This window comes from Sabethes cyaneus, chromosome 1 (assembly GCF_943734655.1).
Source record: "Sabethes cyaneus chromosome 1, idSabCyanKW18_F2, whole genome shotgun sequence".
NCBI classification, from domain to species: domain Eukaryota; kingdom Metazoa; phylum Arthropoda; class Insecta; order Diptera; family Culicidae; genus Sabethes; species Sabethes cyaneus.
The window spans coordinates 112,429,359-112,445,144 of NC_071353.1; the positions used below are offsets into that span (position 1 = coordinate 112,429,359).

The 15,786-nt window shown below is 39.2% G+C and overlaps 1 protein-coding gene across 4 annotated transcripts in view; it reads left to right on the top strand.

Moving 5' to 3' along the window:
• Positions 1-804: 804 nt before the first annotated feature.
• LOC128732880 (Ca(2+)/calmodulin-responsive adenylate cyclase) overlaps positions 805-15,786 on the top strand; it is a 170,222-nt gene continuing 155,240 nt past the window's right edge. For 3 of the 4 annotated variants that reach the window (XM_053826306.1, XM_053826309.1, XM_053826307.1), the window contains exons 1-2: positions 805-1,119; positions 12,515-13,197. The gene's annotated coding sequence lies outside the window, so the exon portion shown is untranslated. Of the gene's footprint in view, positions 1,120-12,514; positions 13,198-14,265; positions 14,351-15,786 lie in introns of those variants that run through there. The other variant, XM_053826308.1, reaches the window with a different exon arrangement.

The following is a 15,786-nucleotide window of genomic DNA, read 5'->3' on the forward strand; positions in this document are numbered from 1 at the left end:
TACAAACAAAATTTTAGCAACTCCGTAGTCGCGAATCCTCTCTCTTAATGTTACGAACGTTACGACGGTTACGACACCGCGAGCGGGATTGAAACATGATGACGACAGTACTATAACCTCAAGAATGACACTAGCTGGAGGTTCAGCTAAAATTTTTTATGGATTTTATCAAGAATTTTATGTTATGAAATGATGGGGAATGATTAGTGAAGGTAAGGATGTGCGTGTTTGGGGTTTGATAGAATAAACCAAATTTTGATATTATAATATTTTTATTTTGATTGCTATTGCAAACAAGCCCCCCAGTGTACTTCAAAGTTTATCGTTGCGTGTGTGATTGTTTTTCCAAATCCAACATAGCATAATGTGCGAGAATACTATTTCTCTGCGCTCGCTCATGCTCACCGTCGCCAACGCCATACCATCCTATGTACACTATTACTTAGGTACGGCAAACGCGGCATGTTTGTGTTCGTAATATGCTGAAAAGTATAGGTGTATTAGTGTCATCGTTGTACGGCACAATGTTTATGCTTTTTTATGCCCGTAGAAGAATAGGGCGAGATTGACGTCACCCTTGCTGTTTACATTATTTGCGCTGCTAACACAATCAAACGGTACGTTGTTCCACACCTCTACTACTTCACATAGCATACCATCAGCATACAAACATGCTGACGGCCGCGACTGTTTTGTGGTGGTCGCTGTCTGTCGCTGAAGTTAGTTGAGTTGAGTTAAAAGTCCCTGCGGAGACGGTGGTTTCAGTCTTGGGAGAGAACTCGGATAGCGAACAGTTATTTTGGGTTGTGTGTAGGTCTTCTCCGGCTAATCGAATCGCTGGTAGTTTGTGTCTGGTGCTATGGATTATTAGTAGGGTGAAAGGAATCTGTTAAATGTTGTGATTAGTTAACTACAACTAGCTGTTGATGGATTAATCCCAGTAGTCGGTGGGACAGAAATAATTTTTATTCGTTTGGTGATATATCGCAGTGTGTATTGCTTGGATTGACGGCTTGTATACAGTGAATGTTAAACTATTGATTTCTAGCGTTGGGCTATTGTGAATAGAATTACAGTGTGTTGTTGAACTACTCCCAAACCAGTTTTCGATTGATTCAGGTAAGTTCGCCTCCAAAAAATCACGTTTTTGGCAACTACGTTCTGCATGGCTTCCATGTTCTTTTTCCATCCATCGTTGCGCATATACATTCCACATCCAGACAGAAAATATCCATGAAGAGAAGAAAACAATCTGTACAGGTATGAAGCTCTGGAAGTCATCAGGAAACAGGAAAATGTTTACTATTAGAACACATCTGACACTACGTTATGCTCCGACAAAAATCCTATTAGAATATCGCATTAAATCTAGTATGTGAAACTCATTTTAATTGTGGTTCTTATCGCAAATAGTATTCTTTAAAAGCTGGAAACGGAGTTTTACTTTCTTGCTGGCTGGGACTGCCCGACTGAATTTTGATGGCCAGGCTTCACCCTGAGCTGGTGGTAGTAGTGCTGTTGGCTATCCAGTAATAATAAACACGCACACCAAGTCGGATCCTGCTGCAAACGCCCATCTTTTCTCCTTTTGCGGGTTATACGTTACTGTGTTGCTCCGTATAGTGGAACAGAACTCTTCTTGAAAATTTCTCCATTTCCTACGACAGTCCACTGTACGGCACTCGACCAACTTTTTGTTGTCTTGTTCGAATGCATTTTTTTTGTTACCTCTGGTTAAGACATTGATCCCGTTTGACTTCGATAAAATCGTAAGAAAGGCCGCATAGTGTGGGCCTTATTTATTCTATCTAGAATAAATTCATGTTAGAATTTTATCGGTAATATAAGATACACCTGCATCTAAAGAATGTGCTCGATTGGAAATTCTGACTATGATTGATGCATGTTACCTTTGAGAAGCTCTTAAATATACTAATAAGACAAATAAATGCCTTTTCGCAACCACTTATGTAGCTAGATACGAAACCACCCTTGCATATTTAATTAAAAATTTGCAGACTTATAGTCCCAAAATATTCTGTAAATAAATAATGGTAAAAAAATCAGAGTGGTTGTGTACAAGACACGACCGCATTGGTGACGCAGGGCTACGTAAATCTCTTTGTAGCGATAGTAGCATGTATCCATGGATGTAATAAATCGATTCTTCATGTATACATGCTACATGCAGCATATAATAGGGTTTGTTTAAACAGCAAGTTGCGAAAATTCGATCACTTTTAAAAGAAAGTTTTAATAGTACCTCAAACCTTTCTTCAACACCAAACACTATTTACATATATGTATTTTATTGATGCAGCTTAAGAAATCTTAATTTTTACAAGTCGATAATTTTTATTCATTCTCATGATTGTAAGCTAACAGGGTTTATTTCTAATTCCCGTCGTACACGGTAAAAAATCGTCACGCTTAATTGAAGTGCTTTTGCACTTGATTCAGTCTGACACTTTGCACTGTAAATTAAAGTGATTTTCAGATGATTCTCAATTTGTAATGAAAACATCTTTGATTGAAAACAATTCAATAGAAATCACCATCGAATTATAATGCATTTCAATAGAATTATCACTACCGTGAACGTACCATATTCTGCGCAGTTAAGACATTTTTATGATTCCTCCGCTATTATAAGTATTCTAGAGTTAAATTGATAACGTTGATAGCAGCAACATGTAGTGCTACGGTCTATAATATATGGTAAAAAACATGGGAATTAAAAGTCGACCAACAATTGAGTATATCTTTCGTTTCGTAAACTTATCCACGGTGCCTTATTCTGCGCACTCTCTTGCCCATGTTCCTAATTCTGCGCATGTTTGTTCCTAATTCTGCGCACCTAAAAAGTAACAATAAACATTCATACCATGTAGTTTATGTCTTTATACGCTGAAAGCACATCAAAAATCCGACATTAGCCATTACCATGGTTAAATCCATGGTCTGGCCTTCTTGTGCTGTCCAGGTGGCACAGGAACATTATTATCATTTGGATTGGCTTATTTTAAATATTTTACTGTCGATAACGTGAAGGGCGAGTTCATTCGGGTTTTCTCTATACTGAACATTATACTTTAGACTAATATTAACAATTGTGTTTTCATATAGAAACCACTTCCCCACTCCCTGACAGCTCAATGAAGTTCGACTGTCAAGAAATCAGAGGGGTTGTGTACAAGACACGACCGCATATATAGGTGACGCAGGACTACGTAAGTCTCTTTGTAGTGATAGTAGCATGTATTCATGCTTGTATTGCGACATTTGCCCCTATTTAGACTACCCCGATTTACACGATTATCACAGTCGAATCTCGCACACGATTTCGCTCAAAGAAAATGAAGTGAAAAAGAAGGGGAAGAAGGAAAAAGAAGTCAAACGCATTAGTAGATCAAACTAAAAGCCACTCTAGTGTCAGATTAACAGTGCAAAATGCGGTACGTTGCATTACATGATTATCACAGTAGACTAAAAGGGGCAATAATCATTCGATTCTTGATGTATACATGCTATATGCAACATATATACATGCTACATGCGTTGTATGTAACATTTATCAAAGTAGTAACATTGCAAACGTTCAATCCTCAAAAGATTGTGCATTTGAAAACAATTTAACAAAATCAAGAACACAAACTATTGCTTTCCTGCTACCCTACTTAAATTAAAGATTGTTTTTATTACTCATGGTTCCCCACGTTGAAGGGATTTTACCAATTCAATCCTATTTTATCAACAGCACATCTTTTCACTACACTTCTAATGAATACGCATGCTTGCCATTCATACAGAATCGAATTATAACCGAACACTTCAGCTGTAGCACATTTTTCCAACACAGATATCAAATTCGCCGAGGTTTAATCGTCTCGCTGTAAAGAATTTACGCGATCTGTTGGGACAACGAACTTGTGTCATTTTTTCTGGCACACTTCCCTAACACAGACATCAAATTGGACTAGGTTTAATCGCGTTCGTAAGAAATCTGTTGGCACGAGGGGGCTTTGTCACTCTCTCTGGCGTACTTCCCAAGCAAGGACATCAAAATGGTCTAGGTTTAACCGCGGTGTCAAGAAATCTTGTTGAAATGAGGAAACTTTGTCACTTGTTTTGGCTTACTTCCCAAGCACAGATATCAAATTGGTATAGGTTTAGATCATCGTAAAGGATCTTCCAACCAATCACGAAGCGAGAATTCTGGTAAAACATAGGTTCATTATTTTCAATTTTTCAATAGTTCAACATGAAGAATCCATACTTTTCTTCATTTGGGTCAATTCTTAGAAGATTTTCCGATCGATTGGTGTAAGAATATTGAAAATCGATCGGAAAGCCGCTGAGCTATTAGCGCTCAAAACCTTTCATTTTTCGTGACGCTCGCATTTTTCGATTTTTTGGAATGACACCCTATCTCCAAACTTGCCGTAAGACGTAGTCCTACGTCAAAAAATCAGAAGACAGGGTTCCATAAATTGGCGTTCGTAGGTTCGGACCCCGAGCCGCAACACAGGATTCCAATCAATGCAAGTTAAAGGTTCTACTTGAATTTTTATGCCTCTATGCATCAGCCATTTGGGAGAAGTTGCGTATTTTTTCGCGATTTCTTCATAGGATACATTACTGCGCAGAATTTGGAACATGAATAAAAAATCTGTGCCTAAATCTGCGCACTACTGCGTCGCATTTTTCCAACGAAAACAAGGCATGCAATCACTCTTTTTGCCTAAAACATGACTAAAACTAATTATTCTTTCTAATTATGCTGGGTAATTTGATCATTGCAAAGAATTTCGATCATAATTTTGTTAATTTTCTAGAAGGACAGTTTTAGCGTTGGCGCTAACGACGTTGTTTTCTGCCATATAAAATACTTTCAGTTTCACTTTAATTTATTTCGCTGTCAAATATTATGGCCCTTTTGTGAATAATGGTGTTATATTCAACAGAGATTTATAAAAAAATAACACAATGGTCATAGTTATGCACAATGTTGAAAAATACATATATAAAGAAAAATGCGCAGAATTAGGAGCTGCGCAGAATATGGTACGTTCACGGTACTGTCTTTGCCCATTGAAATCTAAATTGTTCACATTTCACAAGTGTCAAAAATGTACATGTCAGCAAAAAATTTTCACTCGTGGCAGCAGAGAAAAATTATGTATTTTAAGTGATAGAAATATTGAATAGAATCGCTTATATGCTCTTCAGGGTGAGTATACAAGGAACTGTAACTGTGATTAAAATTTATAAATTAGCATTTGGTTTTAAGGTCCCGGAGCTGATTCCAAGTACCGGACAATAGCAATCAGTCCGCCAACCAGGCCAACCACTATGAAGATTGGCTATTATTTACCATTCTTCATTATATACATTACATGGTATTTATGTGACGCATTTCATTACATATGTAATTAAAGAAATTATAATAAATAACATAATTTTAATTGATTTGATTACCTGTCCAGTTTCAAACCACAGCACGTGAACAAAAATGTATAAAAACATTGCAATTGAAGTGATTTCTTGTTGATGTCATCATGTTTTGTATTGATTCATTTCAAGGGATCTGTATTTCGTATTGAACTGTTTGGCAAGTAGTGCGAATTCAATGGTAAATCACTTTTCTTCAACGTGATCTTTTTTTACCGTGTAGTAAGAAAAGCCACTCTAATTTTTATCATTTCTTAGGTGGATTTAATGAATACTCCAAAAGCTCTGCTGATGATTTGACTCAAACACACTTACTTTCCGGTCCGTGCCCTTTGAATTCACTAAAAGGCGATTAATAAAGCATTTGATTGAAATTACGCAACTGACTTTATATCTTAAATTCATCGTACCGTTTTAAAATCCGTCCATCAACATTTTTCATCGTCCGAACTAAAAATCACAATAATGTTTACAAATCTAGCGCGCATGTATTTGCATAGGACAGCATGACAAATGTTATTCTGCAAAATTTCTGTAAATTTTTCTGACTGCAGAATAACAACAATGCGTTGCGTGAGTTATTTTCATTTTATGAATGACGGAAATTGAAACGATTAGTCGACATTTTCTTCTTCGTCGCACGAAAAAATGTTGGAAATTTGGCTGCTTGGAATTCTTTAATGAAAAAAAAGCATTTAAATAGATCTCAGCTCACTTTGATTGATCGCGTATGAGAGGCAACAAACTAAAATATTAGGGAAAAACTAATTTTGTGTGTCATAAATATTGCTGATATTTTTAATAATGTGTGTTGGATAGGACGGGAACAGGCAATTACGACGAAGCAGCTTCCCTTCCAGTTGGCCTCGAGGTAAGACGCTGGTCTAATAAGCCAGTCGTCGTATGTTCGAATCTCGGCTGGGAGAGGCTGTTAGAGTCAATAGGATCGTAGCACTGACCCCGCACTGTCCTGTATTCTAACAGCTGGTTGCGAAGTCTGTCGTATAAAAACAGAAGGTCAAATTTCGATAACGGAATCAGCACCCAGGCTTTGCTTACGAAGCAGCTACATACCCTAAGTAAGTTAAAGTTGATTGCAAAATGTTTTGTATCTCACTGCCTTTTACTGAGTTGACGGTCGGATAAACATTGGAACACTAAGGATCCCTCATGTCTCGTCTTGTCCATCATTTTCGAAAGAAATTAATTTAAATGCAATGCTTGACTATTTAACCTATGCAAAGAACTGCAAGCAACTAACTGACACAAAGCAGCAAATAAAACGTTCAAAAGTATTCTCGGATAAGAGAGTCGCTGATTTAACTCGCTTTGAGAATTCTGTGTCACATCACATGCACAAATGCAAGACAACAGTTTCAAACGAATTCTTGCAGTACCTATATGGATACAACTCACTTTCCGATGACGTTTCACCTTCAGGACATCAATTTGGACTAATTTCAATCTTAAATGTTAAGGGCGGTCGAAGAAAAGGGGTGGTTTTATGCTTTAAGAAAATTGTTTACCTTCAAGACATCACATTGGACTAGGTTTAATGCTGAAACGATAACATCGGTTGAAGAAGAGGGGTGATTTTGCACTCTGAGGTTCTTCCCAAGCATCAAATTGGTGTAGGTTTAAGCGCCGCGGCGTAAAGAATCTTCGACCTATTGGGACGAGGAGTTTCTGTCACTTTTTTGCAAAAAACATGTGCCAACCATCATGATGTCTTTTCTTCGATCAATTAGGATGCGAGGATTTCTAGTTGGACAATGCTTCATTATTTTCAGTTTTCTTACGAAATAATAGCGTTCTTCCTTTGAGACAATTCTTAGAAGATGTTCCAATCGATTGGTGGAAAAATATTGAAAATCGATCGGAAAACCGCAATGCTATTAGCGTTCAAAACCTGACCACTTTTTTGAGAAAGATTTTTTGGAATGACACCCTATCCAGCCAAATCTTGCCGTAAGACGTAGTCTTACGTTAAAACCATATGAAATCCCACTTGATTTTGTACGTAAATCGTAAATCTCGGATGACCTTTGTCACAATTTCGAGTTTTGCAAGTTTCTAAGGAGTTCAACCTTAGATGATTCATTTTGGCAGTTACGTAACTATGAAAGCATGGCTAGTTTAATATACAAATTTGCAATTTTCCCTCACGGTAAAGTAGAAAACAACTCTCCCCATTACTTAGCCAGATAAAATAGAGCGGATGCCATTCAAATACTCACCGTGATTGTATAACATTTTGCCGAATACCATTTTGCGGAAAACCAATTCTCGGTTGATCATAACTCGGAATATAGTGTTTCGCGAAAAACCTTGGCGCGGAGTGTACCATTTCGCGGAAAGTATCATTTTGCAGGGGTGATTTACTCCTTATTCACTGTTGCTCGTTCGGACCCAACTGAAGGAAAGTAGACCTAGGAAAACAAAAAAACCTAGACAAAGGTGACTATCGGTCTCGTTATTGGATTAATGTTTAATGGAAGAGTGAAATTTCTCGAGTTCGATTGGTTTGACTTATGCAAAAAATTCTGTTTTATTTGTATGAGAGTCCTCCCCCTACCACAGGGGTGAGCGGTCTCAAACCATTATAAAATAAATTCAGGCATCCAAAATCCCCGACATGCAAAATTTGGTTCCGTTTGCTTGATTAGTTCTCGAGATATGAGGAAATTTGTATTTCATTTGTATGGCAGCCCCCCCTCCTAAAAAGGTAAGGGGTCTCAAATCATCATAGAAAAAATTCATGCCTCCAAAAACACCCACATGGTAAATATGGTTTCATTTGATTAATTAGTTCTCGAATTATGAGGAAATTTGAATTTCATTTGTATAGGAGCCCCCCCCTCCTAAAGTGGGGAGGGGTCTCCATTCACCATAGAAAAAATTCTTGTCTCCAAAAACACCCACATGGAAAATTTTGTTCCATTTACTTGATTAGTTCTCGAGTTATGCAGAAATTTGTGTTTCATTTGTATGGGAGCCCCCCCCCCCCCTCTTAGTGGGGGGACGGATCTCTAACCATCATAAGAACCTTCCCTGGCACCAAAAACCCCTACATGCAAATTTTCACGCCGATCGGTTTAGTAGGGAACATAGGGACAGACAGACAGACAGAAATCTATTTTTATAGGTATAGATTGACTGGAAATTAGCAGTCATTAACTTTTCGTCGGAGAGCCCAATTTCGGAAGCAGGTTTTGGGCCCCAAAGCGGGGTTCTGTTTATATAAATGTATTCACTACATTTTTCGTGCCAATCTGAACACAGCGAATATATTTTCATGAACCGAATTTTTGTTTCAAACAAAAAAACTGCTTTTGAAATTTGCAGAATCGATGACGACTAATTTCACATTAAGAGTCGTAAGTAGTAATCATGGACGCAAAAAAGGAACTTGTGATAAGCCTGTTTTTGAAAAATTTTTGACCGCGTGATATAAAAGCTATAAAAAGCGATATAAAGAAGCTGAGACCAAGGACACCGGAAGCCATCAGACGAGTAAGATAGCGAATTCGAGGGAAACCAGATCAGTTTGGGCGTAAGATGGCCAAGGAGCTGGGAATTTCGCAGTCAATCATGACAAATGCTTTGAAAGGTGATCTTTGATTGATTCCATACAAAAACACAACGGGTGCACGGTTTGACTGAAATACAGAAGGTTGCAGTACATAATCGAAAGATGTCGGAAGCTGCTCAAGCAGCACGGTGATTGTGAAGTTCTGTTTTCGGACGAAAAAATGTTCCTGCAACAGGATCACCCAACCAACAAAATGATCGGATTAATGCGGCATATCCTCCCAGTTTACTTCGAAAAATGATGCGGGCCTAATAAGCCTGTCGTCGTATGTTCGAATCTCGGTTGGGAGAGGCTGTTAGAGTCAATAGGATCATAGCAACTGGCCATGCAATTATCCTGTACTCTAACAGCTGGCTGCGAAATCTGTCGTATAAAAATAGAAGGTCAAGTTTCGATAACGGAATGTAGCATCTTTCTGATATTCCTCGGGAGAAATTGACTGCTCGACGGTCCCAGAATGTTTCCAGGGTGATTATATGAAAATGTGAAGTTTCCTTTGCTGTTCATTGAACCTGGTGTTAAAACCAACACTAAATATTACATCGATAGTGTTTTGAAGAACCTTTTGCTTCCCATGGTCATAAAACACTAGAAGAATGCACCCTACTGCTTCCAACAAGATTCGGCACTGTTTCACCTGGCGAAAGCTACATAGCCTTGGAATGGGTACCATTTTCCGAATTTTATTTCTTCGAAATAGGGGCCTGCCTCTTCGTTTGATTTGAATCTTCTCGACTTCTATGCATGGGGTTACTTGCTAGGCAAACTAGGAACAGGAAGCACCAAAGGATTAACTGTGGATACTTTCAAGCAACGTTTGACGAAGATTTGGGATGAAATGTCTCCGAATATCGTACGTGCCAGTTGTAACGCTTTTCAATAACAATTGCGACTGGTAATTAAAACTTTACTTCCTTTATTGACAGTTATTACTACTTAGCCTGTGGATATTTGAATTTAATTGATTTATCTGACGAAGGTTAGGCTTAGTTTATGCAAAAGTGTGACGTAACGTAACGTAACGTAACGTAACGTAACGTAGGGTGTAAGTTTTCCATTGAACCCACTACTTGCGTGCTGTCGCTTTATTATGAATTGTCAATACCGAAAGACACATAAAAATAACGGGTGGCAACTAAAATTTTTTTTTCGCGGCCCTTATGCTCAACAACAAACAAGCTCAGAGAGAAACGAGAGTATGTATGTGTAGCTCTCTCTCTCTCTCTGCTCTTTTTGTTAATATATTTTGTTTTATTTATGCTTGCCCAGTTTTGCTAAAAATTTCGTCGAAACAAGAAGCATTTCGGGAGCGCGTTGCACACTTCTACGAAATGCAACAGTAATCTCGGTAAAAAATATACTGTTTTCCATATCCTAAGATGCCCAACAACTATTCGCAAGTAAGGTAGTGGAAGACCAGCCAAAATTATGAACGCATAAGGACATCGTTCTCTTTCTCGTTTCTTCAACAATAAGCCCTCTGGTTTGGCTATCAATTGAGATGCACCAGACGAATGTTTGAAGAAAATTTCGATCCCGTTTCTACAAAAACATGCAGATGGACAATACGTGTTTTGGCCGGATAGAGCATCATCGCATTGCACCAAAAAATGCAATCGTTCCTGAATACCCATTCGATTCCATTTTTACCCAAAAACCACGGCCCGAAAAATCTGTCTCAGTGCGCCCAATCGAAGATTTCTTCGGGATTTTGAGTTCCTTGGTGAACAAAAATAACTGGAGAGTCACGAATTGCAAACAGTTGATTGGAAGAATCAAGAGATGCATTCGCCAAGTTGACATTGACAGCCGTACAACGCTCCTGTTTCGACGTCAAATGAAAGCTTCGCCGAACAGCCGATTACGGACCGTTTTCAAATTTACAGTAATTTTTTTTCAACAATGGATAATGTATCTTTAATTCCGGTAAATCAGATCTTCTTCATGAATCTTTGAAAAAAATTCCAAAATTTCAGCTGCCACCCGTTAAACTCTTCTAAAACCGCGAATTAATTGATATTTTTAAACATATGTACTATCAGCATCTATCAGTTCAGCATACCAGCGCGAATCAACACCTTGAGGCACTATGGATCATGCTGGACATTTCGCGAATGTACTAACATAAAATCACCACAAACCTCGTACTTTTCGCGGCTATCAATTTAGAGTATTAAATAGTTGAGGTGTGGCAAATTTATACATGCACCAAGGGACAGTATACTGTTGAGGTGAGGCATCGATGGACATCCATCACTTGTAGTGTATATCTAGAGCAAGAATTGCTTCAAGTCACAAAGCATCTGTCTTCGGGTCGGGGACTTTGCGGTGATTCGCGCGGCCTTAAATGCGTCGCGTCGCTATGATGACGGTGCGTTTTTGTAAGCGTTCGTTGTTTGAAGCGCTTGATTTAAAAATACAATTTCGTATTTATTTACGCTGCTGCTGCTGTGACCGAGTTGAAATGAATCCAATTACCTACCAAAGCAGCATAGAATGATTGAAAAGGAATATGTAGCTACAAACATATACAAAACTCGCGTGTCGCGTGCTGCTGCTTTAGTAGAATGGTGGAAAAGCATTTGGAAATTAATTTAGCAAATAGATGGATAATCGTTGAAGAACGTTTCATGTTTGGGTTTAAATATTGACAAGGCTCATGCAGTTTTGAAATGCCAAATTCCTCTCAAAAACCTCTATTTATATTTTTAATGCAAAAAATTACGTCTATGCAAGTTCTAATATTCGTATAATTAGCTACTAACTAATTGTATAAGTTAACAATACCTCAGGTATAATTGTGCACAAATATGTGAGCAATCCGTAATGAAGTGATTTTATCATTGCAGGTACATGTGCATTAAATAACAATTTAAAGGCAAATCACGTGTGCCCGGTGTACACTCGCGACGTCACGTGCGATTACCACACCGGATGAGTTCATTGCATTTCGACCGAACTTCCTTGATATGAAATGCTTGTCCAGATGTACTCCTGTATGTACGCGCGCTGTATAGCGAAAAACGACTGTCGAGATCAGAAACCGCAAGGTTATTTCCCTGCCAGTCCCGGTTCGCTGGCTATGATTTCAAAATGGAAGTTTCATTCAGGAAGCCTGATACTCAGTTGCAATAGAACTTTTGTTTTGCCATTTTTTAGAAACACATCCATTGGTTTGTGCCATTATATGCTCACAACACATCACAACTGAAAAGTCTGCAATCGTTCGGGAAAAAATTGTATCCAAATCCCGGTTTATGTTCCAAACCAGCTAGACATAGTATTCTGGTTACTCGCCCCCTACCCCCCTCTCTTCCCATCGCCCATTCGTAGTTATGTGCTACATATCGTTGCATAAAGTCACCCGCTCGCATAAAGGTTCGAGGAAAAGGTCAACTGGAAAACGGGTGGCGTGGCAATCCAGTAGGAAAAAGATGATAAAACCGTATCCTTTTCTCTCTTTTATTGCAGGCGCAGACCGAGACGAGAAGCAACCGAACCAGCAGACTGTGAGTTTCGAGTGCTTGGCTTGCGCACATACACATAGGTACATGCAACATATATATCCGACCGCTGAGTACACCGGAAAATCGCGCACTGTACCGTGTGTTGCAGTTATTGTGTTGTTGCTGTTGCTGTGAATTTCGCGAGAAAAAATAGAAGAAAAAAAAGATTCTAATGTTGCTCGTGGCTTGCTTACCGGCGCAAGTGCTCTGATGACAAGCGCAGCATCCGGTTCAATAACCAAGAGAAAGAGGTGTTATGTTCACAGGAGAGAGCCACAAGGGGTGAAAGAAAGGGGCCGTATCGTGATAGTGAAATGAAAGAAGTTCAGCAATGTCAGTGTCAAGGAAAAGCCTCCGACGTCGTTTTCTCGTAGTGTGATACTTGCCGGTGCGTTCGGAACTGAGCAACTACACGACAGCGATATCATCAGTGCCGTTGTGATCTGGTCGGAGATTGTGTCGTTTCGGTGTGCAGTTTTTTTTCATTCTTTTTCTTCGATTTGGGTTTGACTGCAGCAGCAGTAGTAGCCGCAGCAAGCGGCCAAGGTTGCAGTTTTCAAGAAACCGGAATATTAATCCTGTGTGAGTGGAGCTTGCCGATCAACTTCAGTTAGGGGCAGCAGCGGTTGAAAGGTGTTCACCATAAAGGTAGGTATTCTTGATTGATGTCCACAGACGTGAGGTGGTCGGAGGCGGATCGATCGACAGTCACGTAACGCCAAAATGGCTACAGTTTGGGTCTAGGATTTATCGATGCTTCAAAGCGCACAAACCAGTCGGCTTTGGTGCGATGAATTTGTTGTCATTTGTCATTTGGAGGGAACAATTATTCGCAGTGGAATGGATCTCGGCTGATATCGGCACCTTGATTGTGGTGCATTTTGAAATACGAATTTTTGCACTGAAAGCCGTCATGAATTTATTTCAATACATTCCCAGTCCAATTGATGTTTTACCATGTTACTAAAATCCGATCAAGGGCACTTGGTTTAGATTTCTAACCAATGGTAACAGAAGTAAATTAAGAATAGAGAAACAAAACGTTTGACCCTCGACACATTCTCTTTCGGGAGCCAAAGTCGATTAATTTTAGCTTACGTAGTTTCCAAGATTCTCTTTTCAAATAACTCCTGCTGTTTTTAAAATTTATTTGGTGAGAAATGCATCAGGCGACGACGTTTTATACCTCAATCGAAAGCAGCAGATTTGTGACTCACGAAAATATGATTTCAGCTGTCATTTTGACAAGTATTCATCATCCAAAACTGACCATTTTACACGAAGATGAAGTTACAGATCAGTTTGCGTTGGCAGCTGTTGAGACAGATTCTCGATGGATTGCGGAATCCAGGTTCCGCTCGCACGGATGAGTAATTTCCGCGGCACCGGAGACGCTCCAGTCAGCAGAACGCAAAATTCAAACGTTACGTAGGTCTCACAGACTGATGCGGGTGACTTATCCACCCAATGGAACGGGGTTTCTAAAAATAGAGACGCCAAGCAGACGATGACAAGTGGTCACCTTCCTTCCTCCATGGATGGGTGAGCTCACATTGCAGCAACTGCCGATGAGTACTTACCGGCCTGAAGCAACTACTTACTGGGCAGATAAAGTGCGCCGCCGCCAGGCAGCGAAAGGCTATTCTCTGAGTGTCGCCCTATCGTCTTGATAGCTTTTGTTTATGTTTTGATATGCGATGATAAGATTACACGACGACCTGTGGCTGGACAACCGGAGTGCGCCGGGCAACGGCACGGAAGAAATTATTATACCAATTACTGATTTATGGATAGCGTTGAGGTGAGTTGATGGTAATCTCTGCTGTAGATTGATTATTATTAGGTACCTATTTTAGATAACAAAGTTGTTTACATGTGTCAATGCTTCGCAAGCATGATTTTCGTTAATGACAAATGATTTCATTCGTGTGTCAACAATGCTGAATAGGCAAGATTCAATTTCGCTGTGTAGAATATAAAATTGTGAAATAAATAACACAAGTATAAAAGTAGTTATTTCCATGACCGGTAAAATGGCACATAATACAGCAATAACAAATAATTCATAAGGGGCCAGTCCCGGCGTAGTGGTTAGCATTCACGCCGAGGACCCGGGTTCAAATCCCAACCCCGCAGAAGTCACGAATGACCCAAGCCGTTAAAGTGACCATAATCTACTAGCGCAATGAGATTAACTCTTGCTGGTGTCTTAAGTTTACGCACTTGTCCACTTCTCTACTTGTCAAAAAATTTGAAATTTACGGGTTTTTACCTGAATTTTGGAATTTACGTGTCTTTACGGGACTTTCTGAGTTTACGCGGTGCACGAAATGACCGCGGAATGAGTTCACCGTGATTCTGAGGAGGATACGACGCTAGAAGGTAAAATTTATTAGAACAATTCTTCTGGGATAATAAGACGCACAAGTTCTATGAGAAGGCGAACCAATTTCTCAAAAGATACAAACAGTAGCCCACGCCATGTCCGAAGGCATTTATTATTTAACTTACATGCACCTCAGATTTATCTTCACAGGATGTTAGTATTGGCCATAAAAATTTATTTAGAGAAGGTCTTAAAATATTCTATCTTGGGTTTTTTACAAAATTCAATGTTCAAGGTTATATAGGGGTCATTCCCTCTCAAGTGATCATATCCGTTGTAATCAACCATCTCCGATTTCAAGAAAATTTGGTATAATTGCTCATTTCGACCCCGTATTCAATTTCCCAAAGTTTTGTACGGATTGATCAATCCCCCTTGCAGTGACGCTTCACCATCTTTCTAAGATTTTCGAAAAAAACTTATTTTTCATTGCATGTCACTGCAAGGGGGATTGATCAATCCGTACAAAACTTTAGAAAATTGCATGTAGAGTCGGAATGTGCAATTATACCAAATTTGGTTGAAATCGAAGATGGTCGATTACAACGGATATGATCACTTGAGAGTGAATGACCCCTATATAACCTTGAAAATTGAATTTAGTAAAAAACCCAAGATAGAATATTTTTAGACATTCTCTAAACTAATTGTTTTGACCAATACTAACATTCTGTGAATAAAAATCTGAGGTGCATGCAAATTAAATAATAAGTACCTTCGGACATAGCGTGTAGCCTGATATGTGTAGGGAAAGGAGGAAAACCTGGTCACAAACGAGCGCGAGGTGGTCGATAGGTGGAAATAGTTCTTCGATGCACATCTCAACGGCGATGTAACAGGAGACGGAACGG